This window comes from Spermophilus citellus (assembly GCF_964194105.1).
Source record: "Spermophilus citellus genome assembly, chromosome: 1".
In the NCBI taxonomy this organism is placed as follows: domain Eukaryota; kingdom Metazoa; phylum Chordata; class Mammalia; order Rodentia; family Sciuridae; genus Spermophilus; species Spermophilus citellus.
This window is the reverse complement of record NC_138182.1, coordinates 288,035,391-288,049,188: the sequence shown is the minus strand read 5'-3', so window position 1 is coordinate 288,049,188 and position 13,798 is coordinate 288,035,391. Positions and strand designations below refer to the sequence as shown.

Below are 13,798 nucleotides of genomic sequence, written 5' to 3'. Positions count from 1 at the left end.
ACAGCGTGTGCACAGGAGAGGAGCTCCAGGGATGGAGGAGGTTTGGGGCGATCACAGGAGAAGTGTTGGAAGAAGCAAGCTGGGTCCAAGGTGAGAAAGGTGGTTTCTCTGAAGGTGGACAGGGAAGGAAGCAAGAGTGGGTGGCACCCAGCAAGTGAGGGCAGCAGAGGAGGAGGCAGACAGCAGGTAGCCGGACCACCAGGAGCAGAACAGGAGAGACAAGGACCCAGTCCCCTAAGGCCCAAGGTCTAAGGGAGGGGTACAGGGCTTATCCAAGCTGAAGGTCAGAACTGGTCTTTCATCAAGTGGGCAGAAAGAGGCTAGAGCCTGACCTTGGGGAAGAAGGGAGAGGCGGTCACACCAGCCAGGCTGGGGTGGACTTTGGTCCTTCTCACCCTCTCCTCCAGGTACCTCTTCTTCCCCACAGATGTCCTGCCAGCCATGGGAGGCAAGCAGGGTCCCTGTAGACTAGAGTCCCCAGGATCCTCCCTTCCAACAGAGGGGTCAGGCTCCCAGACTGGAGATGGCCTGGTGAAGGGTGGAGGATATCCCCCAGAGTCCCCTGGCAGCCAGAATGGCAGGGTCAACTGCAGCCCCTGAGTGCCCTCGCAGTCTACTGTGCGGGTCCTTGTCACCGCCAGGCTCTGGGTCCCACCTCCCCAGTTGGCGGCCTTGGGCTGCGATGCGCCTGGGCTGATGCGCCTGGGCTGCGGGCTAAGGGGGTCCTGGGGTTCGGGGCGGGCGGGGCGGCGGGCGGGTGCGCTTCGGGCCGCGGCCGCGGGGGGCGCTGCGGGGCCCGCGGTTAAAGCTCGGGCGCGGGCGCGCGAGCTCAGAGGGAGCCGGGCCACCGCGGGCGCCGCTGTGGTCTGTTGCCGCGCCGCCCTGCCCCGCGCTGAACCTGGCTTCTCGGAGCCCGGTCCTGCGGCCCCAGCGGACGTCCGTCCCGGGCTCGGACCTGCACCTGAGCGCGCCCGGGCTGGTGGGGTCCGGGATCACGGCGGCGGCATGGGGAAATTTCAGTCCAAGCACGGTGAGATGCGGGCCGGGGGGGGGGGGGGGGGGGCGGGGCGCGGACGGGCGGCGCCACTCACTGTCCTTCCCTCTCCCTCGCGCCCTGGCCGCGCAGCAGCCGCCGCAGCCTGCAAGCGGAGAGAGAGCCCCGAGGGTGAGCGCGGGGACCATCTGGAGCCCAGGAGCCCCGAGCCCGGCGCGCGCCCTGCCTTGCGCCTTCGTCGCAGGAGGTGGCCGCCGGGTCTCGGCGAGTGCGCGGTTCCGGACCCACCCTGTTCAGGGGGTGGGCTGCTGCCCCCGCCCTGCGCGGTCCTTGGGGCTTGGGGAGGGCGCGCTGGCGGCTGCGGCGCGAAAGCGCATCCCCCGGGGCTCACGGCATCTCCTTCCTCCTCGGTGGGTGCCGCGTTTCCCGCGCGTCCGTTCGTCACCCGCAGGGGACAGCTTCTTGGTGTCCGCATACGCGAGCGGCTGCAAAGGCACGGAGGAGGCGGAGCGGCGCCCAGGCGGCGGCGTGGAGGTAGGATGTGGCTGGCGGGCTGGGACAGCACTACTCAACCACCTTGCAGGGCGCACGAAGTGGTGCGGGAGCTGTGCCCTCTTGCCCAGGACCAGGCTCAGAGGGAGCGGCCCAGATGGCTGACCAGAGTAATGTCCAGACAGCCAAAGGACCAGTTGCTCCTAACCTCCAGGCTGGGGACTTGGGGACTGCAGCATTGGTATCTGTGCTGGGGGCTGAAGGCCTAGGCTGGGGGTGGGGTGGAGCCCCCACCCCTCCCGCTGGAGAGCTGGAAAGGGTCGTGGGAAGGGCTGAGGCCTAGATGTCCCAGGCTGATGTTCTGAGGAGTTGGGTGGCCCGGGGCATGCACAGGTTATGGGGTCAGCTGGCCTAGAAAAGAGGGTCCTGCTTAGAGGGCAACTTTGCCTCCCATATTCCAGAGGGGTGATCACAGGCCAGGCAGAGGGGGTCACCAAGAGAATGGACTGCTGGTGAGCTGTGGCCACCCAGACCACAGATGCTGCTAAGGGGATCAGAGGGCCTGCTTGGGACTCAGGTGCCCTGAGGGCAGATTATGAAGTACTATGTCCAGGAACAGATGACTTCCCAGGCCCAGGGCCCTGCAGGTCTTGGGTAAATCAGACATGCCTGTATTTGCAGAGTTGGAGGGAGTGGGAATGACTATCATCAGCCTTAAGGGGAGATGGGCCCTGCCAGGTGGACCCCCTTCCCCACTGCTGGATGCCCAGTACACCAGGCAAAGTCAAAATGCCCTTTTTGGAAGGGTATTTTTCTGCTGGTTGATCAAAGAGATGCTCTGGGTGTTATTTGTAAACACTTCTGCTCAGAAACTAACACACCCCTGAGCTTGGGTTCCTGGGAGGGTCTGTGCCATGCCTGTAAGGGCAGGAAGTACATTCTGAGGTATTTGCTGGGTGCAGCATAGGAATGTGGCTGTTTTGCATCCCTCCATCCTGGGTTGGGGACCGGGCAAGGACACTGACAGTTGTGTTTTCCCAAGGGAATACTGGTGGCCAGATGGTGCCTCTCCCCTGGTTCACAGATGTGTCATTGTTTAGAGATGTGAAACGGGGGCTGGCGTTGAGGGCTTAGGTTGGCCTCTGTGCCTCAGCTGTCCAGCCTAGGGACCTTCTCTCTGGCAGGCAGTGTGGGCTCAGCCCTTAGGGTCCTGATGAGAGAATGATGTGTTCGGGATAGGGCTGAGGCAGGACCATAGAAATGGGCCTCCTGTGGGGTGGGGCCAGAGCACATGTGCTCTGGAAGGTGACCGAGTCCGCGCAGCTGTGGAGTCACCTGGGCAAGGACTGGGGTGGTCTCCAGGACCAGGCTCCACATTTTGGGACATTTTTAAAGAGTGGTGTGGGGTCTGGCTGCGTCGTTGCTGTCTGAATGTGCCCACATTCCAGAGCACAGGGTCCTGTCTGTGGTGGGAAGAACAGACCCTCAGAACTCGGTGCTGTCCTCAGCCAGGCTCACGAGGCTGCCCACCAGCAGCACTGCTTACCCCATGTCTGCCATCGGGTCACAGGTGTGCAGCCAAGACCCCTGCCCAGGTGCAGCCCCAGCTGGGCAGCTCTTGGCCCAGGTCCAGGGGATCCGCCCCTCCGTCCTGCCTCTGCTGCCTGCCAGAGCTCCGCTGGGAATGGCAGGTGTGGAATCTGTAGGTCCTTCCATCTCCCACCTCCCTGCCTTCCCATGGCATCTAGTGCTCCACCCATCACCACGTCCTCCTGAATGGGTCCCCGAGGAAGGCCAGCCCTGGTTCCCACTGTACCCTGTGACGTCTGGCAGGGACCAGCGTGGGACCGTGCCTTCTGGTCCCTGCAGTTGCCCTTGTGAGCACTGTCTTGTCCTGGGAGTTGTGATAAACCCTCGTGGGCAGTAAGTGGGTATTCGCAACCCCACTTTCACCTAGCCTCTCTCACCTCAGGGTGGGCGAAACTCACCAAGTGGAGTTGCTGCCACCCAGACCCTCCATAGGCTTGTGGCTTCCAGCATGTGAGACGCTCGAGTGTGAGCATGTGAGATGCTCTGAGTGTGAGCACGCCCCCAGGCAGGTGGCCTACCCTCCGGTGGCTCCCCACACCATTCCAGGAAGCTCCTGCAGACTCATCTAGGTGGGCTGGTGTGATTTTCTCCTGAGTGTCTCTGAAGGTCCAGGCTGTGGATCTGCTGGTGATGGCCACCGGGGCATCTAGAGTGGTGGGTGACATTGGGAGCAACTGTGGTAGGTGCCTTAAGGTTCCCAGCAGTGACAGGGTGGTAGCTTCTGGAGCACATTGTTAAAGTGATCTGGTGTGGAGCAGTGGCCTCCCCAGGTTCTGTGCAGGAGTGTCCCCTCACATGGGTCCTTGGTTTCTCCTGCTCCCTGAGGCTGACGGGAAGCAGCTCAATGACAAGAATCGCTGTCCGCAGCTGGATTCTTCTGTAGTTAAACACAGATTCCTGGTAGGTGCTCAGCCTGAGAGAGGGGTGTTGTGTTGACTAGAGGGGCTGCTTACTGGGACTCTGCCTGGGAGTGAGGAGGCTGCTGGGCCTGCTGTCTGGGGGGACTTGGGAGCTGACCACATCTGCAGGAGGGCAAGATGTGGCTGCTCAGCCTGTCCTGGGCAACCCCAGCTCCGGGGCCCACTCCGTTCTGGGCCTAGGCACAGGGCTGTGCGCGTGCTGATGTGTACTGTGCCTCCTGGTGGAGGTGGCCCTCTGGGACACTGGCCAGCATGAGCACCCGTAGCACCTCCAAGGCTGAGCTCTACACGTGCCCAGCATCCACCCACTCTGGCTCTGGCCTCCGCAGACTGTCTGCCCTAGAACGGCCTGCCCTAGGTAGCTTCTGGGACTGGGGCTCGGCCCTGTGCTCTGCCACCTTCAGAACAGTTCCCTGGAGCCGGCCCGGGGCCTCAGATGCCCATCTCTGCAGCACCCACTGCATGGTCTGCTGTGCTGAGGCCCAGGCTGTGCTTCCCGTACGCCTGGCCGGCAGGAGCCCCCTCACCTGCGGGATCCGCCAGCCTTCGTTGGTACCTTCTGCTCATCTGATGTGAGAGCCTGGCCCTGGTGACCGGGGTGGGGCCCTGGGCCTGGGTGCACAGGAAGCAGCCCGAGGGCCATTCGTGCCCAGAGGTTCCAGTGGGCTCCTTCCTCCCTTTCCACCTCTGCGGCTGTGACAGGAGGCCTGGTCTCTCCTGGATGGGGAGGGGTCCTGAGCCGACACCCACCCTAAGCAGCTCTGGGGGTCAAGAGTTTTCAGTCCCTGCCACCTTCTGGGCCTTGAACCTGCAGTGGCATGTGGGCATGTGGCGGTCACTTTCCAGACTTGCCGAGAAGTCCCTGGAGGGACCAGTGTGGGGAGGGGCCAAGTGGAGTGGTCACCTGGCCCCTGGGTCTGACCTGCGTGGGGTGAGGAGCTGAAATCCCCTGGGGTGAGAGGAAGGAAAGCATCCCCTGCACAATGGCCAGCTGTGGCTATTGGCTCCCATGTGTGTCCCGGGGACTGCAGGGCAGGGTGGAAGTGGAGTTGGGGGACCAGGGCAGCTGCAGACAGGAGGCGCCTCGAGGCCTTGGGAGCAGCTGCAGCTTCCTCAGGTGTGTGACTCTGGCCATCCCACACCCCAGACCCTGGTGGACACAGGCTCCCACAGGGCCTCTGCTCTGTTAGCATCTCATGATTGTTCTGGGGCCTCAGTTGGTCATCAGTAAATGGTGCCCATGCATGCCAGTGTGGGCCAGTGGATACCTGGGGCTCGCTGGGCCCCTGGGATGGAGGGTCCTTCTCAGGTTCTGGGGGACTTGTTAATGCCACTTGGTGCCAGGCAGCACCAAACCACCCATGGAGCAGTGGCCGTGTCTCCTTGGAAAAGGAGGGGACAGCTCTGTTCCAGCTTTGAGTGGCTGAACCATCCCGCCTGATTGGCTGCCTCTCCAGGCTCAGCAGTGGCCTTCTGGAGGCTCACAGTACGTCCTCGCCCCGTGGAGAAGCCTGGACCTGGTCTCAGCCAGCTGTGGCCATGCTGCAGGCTGCGATTTGCCCTCGAGCCGAGGAGCCTGGGAGGGTGCCCTTTAGCAGCCTCCTTGGCAGTGCTGAACACGCTGGATCTTCTGGGTGGTCACTGCGGCTGGACCGTGCCGGTTTGGCCCTTGGCAGCTACACGGGGGATTCATTTCCCCTTGGTCCTGCAGAGTCCTCCAAGGCACTTGTAGCTGGCTTTGAGCTCTTAAGTCAGAGAAACTAAGAAGCATGTAAGGTTTTTGTTTTTTTTAAAGGACACAATACCTCCATTTATCTATCGTTATGTGGTGCGGAGGATCGAACCCGGGCCTCACAGGCTAGGTGAGCGCTCCACCGCCCAGCCCCAGCCCCAGCCCCAAGCGTGTGATACACAGAAACTCAGAAGATCATTTCAATCCAGCTGCTGGGGTCCTGGCGTCAGAACGCAGAGCACTATATGCAGGCCGCCTGTGCCTGGACCCCCAGCTGGTCAGCAGGCAGGCCCTCCTGGCTGTGGTCCCCACTGTGGTTGATGACTTCGTCCAGGGTGCTCACCTCAGCCAGGGCTGGACCCTCCTGCGAGGCCCATGGTTCTGACAGGACCAGGCCTTAACGTCTGCTAGGAGGAAAGAGACCCGCTGTGGTTCTGGTTCTTGTCCTCTTGACCCGAAAGACGTGTCCCCCATAGGAACTGCCCCCTGCGGGGGCCTCAGAGAGGGGTGGGGTGGGGTGGGTGGGGTGGGCCTGGCCCTCCGCCACACCTGGCCTCCTGCCCGCTCCTCCCTGTGGGGCCTCACAGGTTCCTTCCTGGCCAAGCCCTGGGATGCCCACGCTGCCGGGAGGCTCTGCTGGGCCTCCAGCCCTGCTCAGACCCCTGCCCTCCACCTGCCCATTCAGTCCCCTGCCCAGCACCTAGCCGTCGCCCCTCATGGAGTGCCCGCTGGCCCTTGCTTCCCAGAACACCTCGCCAGGTGCCAGGACATCAGGTCTGAGAGGCCTCCCAGAGGGCTGGAGTCCCCACTGGCCTTGGCCTTGTCCCCCCCTGCCCGGGCATCCCTGTGGCCCTCACAGTCCCCTGTAGGCAGGGCCTGTGCCTTCCTGTGCCTACAGGGACCCACTTGTGGAAGTCACGGCCAGGAGTGGCCCGTTGGCTTGGTGGACTCCAGGGCTGGCCTCCCCCATGCCCTCCGTGGTCTGTGTTCCTGATGCAGGAAGAGGTCTCAGTCTGAAGAGAGCCCTGCATTTCCAGAGAGATCGGGGACCATCACAGCCCTACAGGGGAGCCCCCAGGAGGTCGGGCAGAGCCCCCCGTCCCAGGGAGGAGGCTCTGCAGGAGGGCGTGGTCACCTTGGGTGGCTCTTGTATGATGTGGGTGATGCCCATGTGGAGCTGCCTTCCTGACCTGGCAGCCAGGGTCCCATGGTGCCTCAGTGAGGCCCCGGCAGTGTCTGGTGCCCATCCTCTCTTCGACCCGGGTTTGAGTCCCTGGAACTCTGCCAGCCCGGCCGTCGGCTGCTGTGACCCTCACTGCGCACCGTGGTTCCCAGAGCGTCCCAGAGTGCCGCTGGCAGAGCACGTCCTGGCCCTCCTGGCCGCTGCTCCCAGCAGCCCTTCCTTGCAGGGCAGGAGTCCTGCTGCCCGGTTCTGGCTCTGCACCGCCCTCAGCCCCGTTCACCCCAGTGTGCTCAGATGCCGTGGAGCAGGACACACACCCCCTTCATGCTGAGTCAGGGTCTGAGCAGGGGGCTGACCTCAGTGTCCCCACAGGGTGCATTTGTCCCCGACCCCCACTGCTGATAGGCGGCTGTCAGGCATGGGAGGCTCCATCAGTCTGGGTGAAGCTCGCTTCCTGCCCGCTGTGGCCCGTGGCTATGGTGTCACTACACGGGCAGAAAACAGCTGCAGACAGTGCCAGTGGACCTGCTGTGCTGACCTAGGGACAGTCTGTGAGGACAGGAGTAAAACAAAACCCAGCACACAGCACAGATGGCAGCGTCCGCCCCGTCCAGGATCCCAGGACACAGAGTCGGCCAGGGGAGCAGCCAGGAGGAGTGGGCTGGGCACGGTGAGGGTCTGCCCATGAGGCTGCTACGGGGGGACCGTTCGTGTGCTGAGCCCTCAGGTCCAAGAGGACTTGGCATGGATGAGGCAGGACATGCAGAAGGACCTTGGTCATCTGTGGGCCACGTCAGCACAGTCGCAACCCCAGTGGGCTACAGAGATGGTCACGGTGTCAAGATGAGCCACGGGTGGGGTTTGATGGCAGGTGGGACGGCAGAGTCCTGGCAGAGGCTGGAAGTAACAGGAGCAGGGTCCACTGCAGCAGGACTGTGCCAAATAGCCCTGCCCACGTGCACTGGAGGGCATGTGGCCAGGCCTTACAGTTCAGACGGCACCTGAGCCACAGACCCGGAGGCTCCATGCAGCCTGAGCAGAGCAGAGAAGGCCACTCTGGGCACGTCCCGGTCAGCCTGCTGGTGACCCATGGTAGGAGAGCTCAGCCAGGGGAAAGCTCTGTCCACCCCATGGTGGGCAGCGGGGAGGGAAGCCAGCGGGAAGGAGCAAGGCCGGGGTGCCCACACACGCCGCGGGGCCACAGGCGTTTCCCACAGGAGATGCTGTCCTTTTTCTGTTTTGAAAAGAGACTGAGATGCAGTGGGCTTAGGAGATCTCCCCAAGTCACCCTGGAACGAGTCCTGGACCAGGTCCCGGGGGCCAAGCCCGCAGAGCCCATGTCCTGGCCCATAGGCTGCTCTGCCTGCCCCCATGAACTCCTGAGCCTGTGCTGCAGGTCCCAAAGGGGCAAGGGTGACCCACAGATGGCCAGTTGGGAGGCAGTGCTGATGAACACTCTAGCTGGGGGCTGCCAGTGCAAAGGCCCTGAGGCAGGAGTGAGCAGCACATGGTGGAGACAGGAGGGATAGCAGAAGTCGGGGAGCAGCGAAGGATGGCCCTGAATACACCCACACTCCTCCTCCAGGAGCTGGGCCAGGGAGCCGTGTGGGATGGAGGACCACACCGTGGGCATTCTGGGTGTTCCAAGCCCAGGAGTGGGGAGGGGTGTCCCTTTCTCCTCCCATTGACTCGTTTGAAATGGCTGGTTTTCAACAAAAGTACACTGGCTTTGGTCTTGGGGATGTGGATCGGCATCTCCTGCCTGTGAGACCAGCTGTATTCGATGACGTGTCAGGAGTGGCCAGGCCTGGCCAGAATGACAGCCATATGTGGGCATCCTCAGGGCTAGCAGTGCCCAGCTGGCCTCCTGGGTTTTGCTGGACAGTAGGGCCTGTCCCCCCCAGTGGACAGGTGAGGTGGCTGGGGCTGGCCACTACCCTCCCACGGCTGGGCCCCACCTGGCAGGGGACCCTGCTCTGGCTGCCCAACACACCCACATCATGTTGGGGTGGACGCTGGCCTCCCAGCTGGGAGGCCCGGCCCTGGGGGCTCTTGGGCCTGGCCTGAGCTCCTTCCGTAGAGCATGGCACAGCAGGCAGTGGGGCAGGAAGCTGGTGGGGGCCACCTTTGCTTGAGGGTTTATTGGGAGCAGCAGGTGGCCACGGTGGACGCCACATCTCCATCCGTGGCACGGAGGGGCTCGGGCCTGGAAGACAAGCTCCAGACCAAAGGGCAAAGTGGCCAGGCCAGAGGACCCGCCTTTCCACTGGGTCACTGCCCTCTGGCCGTTCCTAGGCCTCGTGGCAGGAATTGTGGGTGCCCAGCCACTGGGCTGTGACCGGGTCTCCGCCCGCTCTTGCTGCTCTTCCTGTTTGAACACCTGAGGGGCAGCGTGCGACCACCCTCAGAGTTCCCTGCACTGTCCCAGCCGCGCAGCAGCCTGGGGCTCCGGCTGTCACAGGGCAGGTGGTGTGTGCCAGGCTCCCGGGACACGACTTGTCTTCACACGTGGGCCTGGCCACACTCTTCCCCGGGTGGGTTTGGCCTCTGCTCCTCTGAGGCCCCCTTGGTGCTGCCAGACATCAGGGTCCTGCCAGGGCCTCCTCTTCGTCTCCCACAGCCGCTGCCAAGAACAGCAGCAAGTGGCGGCCGTTGGGCTGCGTGCAGGTGTCTCCACACCCTGCGGGGCTGCTCAGAAGGGGAGTGGACACTTGCAGCTCTTTCTGAGCAGTGCTGTCCCCGGGGCTGGTGCCGTGACCAAGCGCAGGCCCATTGGGTTCTAGGACGTGTCTGGTGAGGACTGGCGAGCCGAGCCTTCTGAATCCAGGAAACAAAGCAGGAGAGCGTGGCTTCCGTTCTGTTCTTCTCCGGCTGTGGAACAGGAAGCAGAGGCTCTCCCACCACGGGAGAAAACGCGGAGTCCAGTGAGCTTCCCTGGAAGGGTCCGGTGGGGACTGCGCAGGCCTGTCGTGAGGCCAGTGCAGAGGTCAAGCGGGTCTGGCCTGCGTTTGTGGTGTCGCAGCTCTGCAGCTGGGCTCAGTGATCGGCCAGCAGAGCAGGGCCAGCCACTGTGGACCCCTTTCCCTGTAGAATCCTATGTTGGGGCCCTGGCCAGATGGGCGAGATCTGGCCCACTACTGGATAGCCTGACACCCAGCGTCAAACTGAGGACAAACCCGGGGTGCCGGGAGTCACAACCCGACAGGCATTTCATGGCTGCTAGGCCTGGACAGGAATCCATGCACCTGTGTGTGCCTGTGGTGCGTGCAGGGTGCCATGAGCACGTGTGTGGGCTGCATGCAGGCCCTGCGTACATGTGAATTCAGCATGTGTGCTGAACACTGCATCCCAAACCAGGACCCCATTTGTGACACCTGCCTGCCCCGGCCACACCTGGCAGAAGGTGCACAGCCTTGGGAATGCAGAGTCCCCTTACTGTGCTTGGGGAGCCGCTGTGCTCCTGGCTTCTACCTGCTGACACTAGCTGACGTGCATGTCACCTGAGCCCCTGCAAGCCGAGAGTCTCACTGCCTGGTCTTTACACAGCTCTTGCAGATGCTTGGTGGGTCTTGCTGTTCTACACAACACGGAGTCACCAGGGCAGGCGCAGCCTGAGGACTGTTGTCCTACACACCATGGAGTCACTCAGGACAGGTATATCCTGAAAACTGCTGTCTTACACACCGTGGACTCACCAGGGCAGGCACAGCCTGAGGACTGCTGTTCTACACACCATGGAGTCACTCAGGGCTGGAACAGCCTGAGGACTGCTGTCCTACACATGATGAAGTCACTCACGGCAGGCACAGCCTGAGGACTGCTGTCCTACACACCATGGAGTCACTCAGGGCAGGCACACCTGAGGACTGCTGTTCTACACACCATGGAGTCACTCAGGGCTGGCAAAGGCTGAGGACTGCTGTTCTCAACATCATGGAGTCACTCAGGGCAGGCGCAGCCTGAGGACTGCTGTTCTACACACCATGGAGTCACTAGGGCAGGCACAGCCTGAGGACTGCTGTCTGTACCCCATGGAGTCACCAGGGCAGGCACAGCCTGAGGACTGCTGTTCTACACACCATGGAGTCACTTAGGACAGACACAGCCTGAGGACTGCTGTTCTGCACACCATGGAGTCACTCAGGGCAGGCACAGCCTGAGGACTCCTGTTCTACACACCGTGGAGTCACTCACGGCAGGCACAGGCTGAGGACTGCTATTCTACACACCATGGAGTCACTAGGGCAGGCACAGCCTGAGGACTGCTGCCGCAGTCTTGGCTGGGCACAGAATCACGAGCCACCACACAGCTTTGTAGATTCAAACAGCAATTCTTTATTCCCGAACTCACACCGACCTCCACACACGTTCTGGGGCAATCCCAGTTCTGCTCCCAATTCACCTACTCCACGAGGCTTTCTTCCCAAAGTGCTCTCTGAGTCTCACGAGAGCTCAAATGGAACTCAGGCAGCAGGAACGCCCTAATCCCGGCAGCAATAATCTTCAACCTCCAATTTCCCTAAAACCCTTATCTTAAACCGGACACGCCCTAAACCCAAGGACCAGGATACTTCCTCAAACCTGGATCAGCTCTAAACCCGGATCCGCCTTGGTCTTTGAGCAAGGTCACCTTACATGCAATGTCAACAGCGAAATCATTAACATGGGGTACCCTAGCAAGGAAATTTTGATGCGTCATTTCTACTTGGTAAAGGCCCTCAGCAGACTGCTGTTCTACACACCATGGAGTCACTCAGGGCAGTCACAGGCTGAGGACTGCTGTTCTACACACCATGGAGTCACTCAGGACAGGCACAGCCTGAGGACTGCTGTTCTACACACCATGGAGTCACTCCGGGCAGTCACAGGCTGAGGACTGCTGTTCGATAAACCATGGAGTCACTCACGCAAGGCACAGGCTGAGGACAGCTCTTCCACACACCATGGAGTCACTAGGGCAGGAACAGCCTGAGGACTGCTGTTTTGCACACCATGGAGTCACTCAGGACAGGAAAAGCCTCAGGACTGCTGTTCTAAGCACCATGGAGTCACTCAGGGCATGCAGAGCCTGAGGACTGCTGTCCTACACACCATGGAATCACTCAGGGCAGGCACAGCCTGAGGAGTGCGGTTCTATACATTATGGAGTCACTCGGGCATGCACAGCCGAGAAATGCTGTTCTACACACCAAGGAGTCACTCAGGACAGGCACAGCCTGAGGAGTGCTGTTCTATGCACCATGGAGTCACTAAGGGCATGCACAGTCTGAGGACTGCTGTGCTATACACCATGGAGTCACTCAGGGCAGGCACAGCCTGAGATCTGCTGTTCTACACACCAAGGAGTCACTCAGGGCAGGCACAGCCTGAGGAGTGCTGTTCTACGCACCATGGAGTCACTCAGGGCATGCACAGCCTGAGGACTGCTGTCCTACACACCATGGAGTCACTCAGGGCAGGCACAGCCTGAGGACTGCTGTGCTATACACCATGGAGTCACTCAGGGCAGGCACAGCCTGAGATCTTCTGTTCTACACACCATGGAGTCACTCAGGGCATGCACAGCCAGAGGACTGCTGTCCTACACACCATGGAGTCACCAGGGCGGCACAGCCTGAGGACTGCTGTTCTGCACACCATGGAGTCACTCAGGGCAACCACACCCTGAGGACTGCTGTTCTGCACACCATGGAGTCACTAGGGCAGGCACAGCCTGAGGACTGCTGTTCTACACACCATGGAGTCACTAGGGCAGGCACAGCCTGAGGACTGCTGTTCTACACACCATGGAGTCACTAGGGCAGGCACAGCCTGAGGACTGCTGTTCTACACACCATGGAGTCACTAGGGCAGGCACAGCCTGAGGACTGCTGTTCCACATACCATGGAGTCACTCACGGCAGGCACAGCCTGAGGACTGCTTTTCTACACACCATGGAGCCATTCAGGGCAGGCACAGCCTGAGGACTGCTGTTCTACACACCATGGAGTTACTCGGGGCAGGCGTAGCCTGAGAACTGCTGTTCTACACACCATGGAGTCACTCAGGGCAGGCGTAGCCTGAGGACTGCTTTCTACACACCAAGGAGTCACTCAGGGCAGGCACAGGCTGAGGATTGCTTTCTACACACCAAGGAGTCACTCAGGGCAGGCAAAGGCTGAGTACTGCTGTGCTACACACCATGGAGTCATTCAGGACAGGCACAGCCTGAGGACTGCTGTTCTGCACACTATGGAGTCACTAGGGCAGACACAGCCTATGGACTGCTGTGCTACACACCATAGAGTCACCAGGGCAGGCACAACCTGAGGACTGCTGTCCTACACACCATGGAGTCACTAGGGCAGGCACAGCCTGAGGACAGCTGTTCTACACACCATGGAGTTACTCGGGGCAGGCGTAGCCTGAAAACTTCTGTTCTACACACCATGGAGTCACTCAGGGCAGGCGTAGCCTGAGGAATGGTTTCTACACACCATGGAGTCACTAGGGCAGGCACAGCCTGAGGACTGCTGTTCTGCACACTATGGATTCACTAGGGCAGACACAGCCTAAGGACTGCTGTGCTACACATTATGGAGTCACCAGGGCAGGCACAACCTGAGGACTGCTGTCCTACACACCATGGAGTCACTCAGGGCAGGCACAACCTGAGGACTGCTGTCCTACACACCATGGAGTCACCAGGGCAGGCACAGCCTGAGGACTGCTGTTCTGCACAACATGGAGTCACCAGGGCAGGCACAGCCTGGGACTGCTGTTCTACACACCATGGAGTCACTCAGGGCAGGCACAGCCTGAGGACTGCTTTTCTACACACCACGGAGTCACTCAGGACAGGCACAGCCTGAGGACTGCTGTTCTACATACCATGGAGTCACTAGGG

At 61.2% G+C, this 13,798-nt stretch overlaps 1 long non-coding RNA gene across 1 annotated transcript; it reads left to right on the top strand.

Moving 5' to 3' along the window:
• The first annotated feature begins 846 nt into the window (after positions 1-846).
• Positions 847-1,528, top strand: LOC308642168. Its single transcript, XR_014020490.1, has 3 exons — positions 847-1,030; positions 1,127-1,165; positions 1,446-1,528. It is a non-coding gene; the product is annotated as an uncharacterized lncRNA (long non-coding RNA).
• The last annotated feature ends 12,270 nt before the right edge of the window (positions 1,529-13,798 follow it).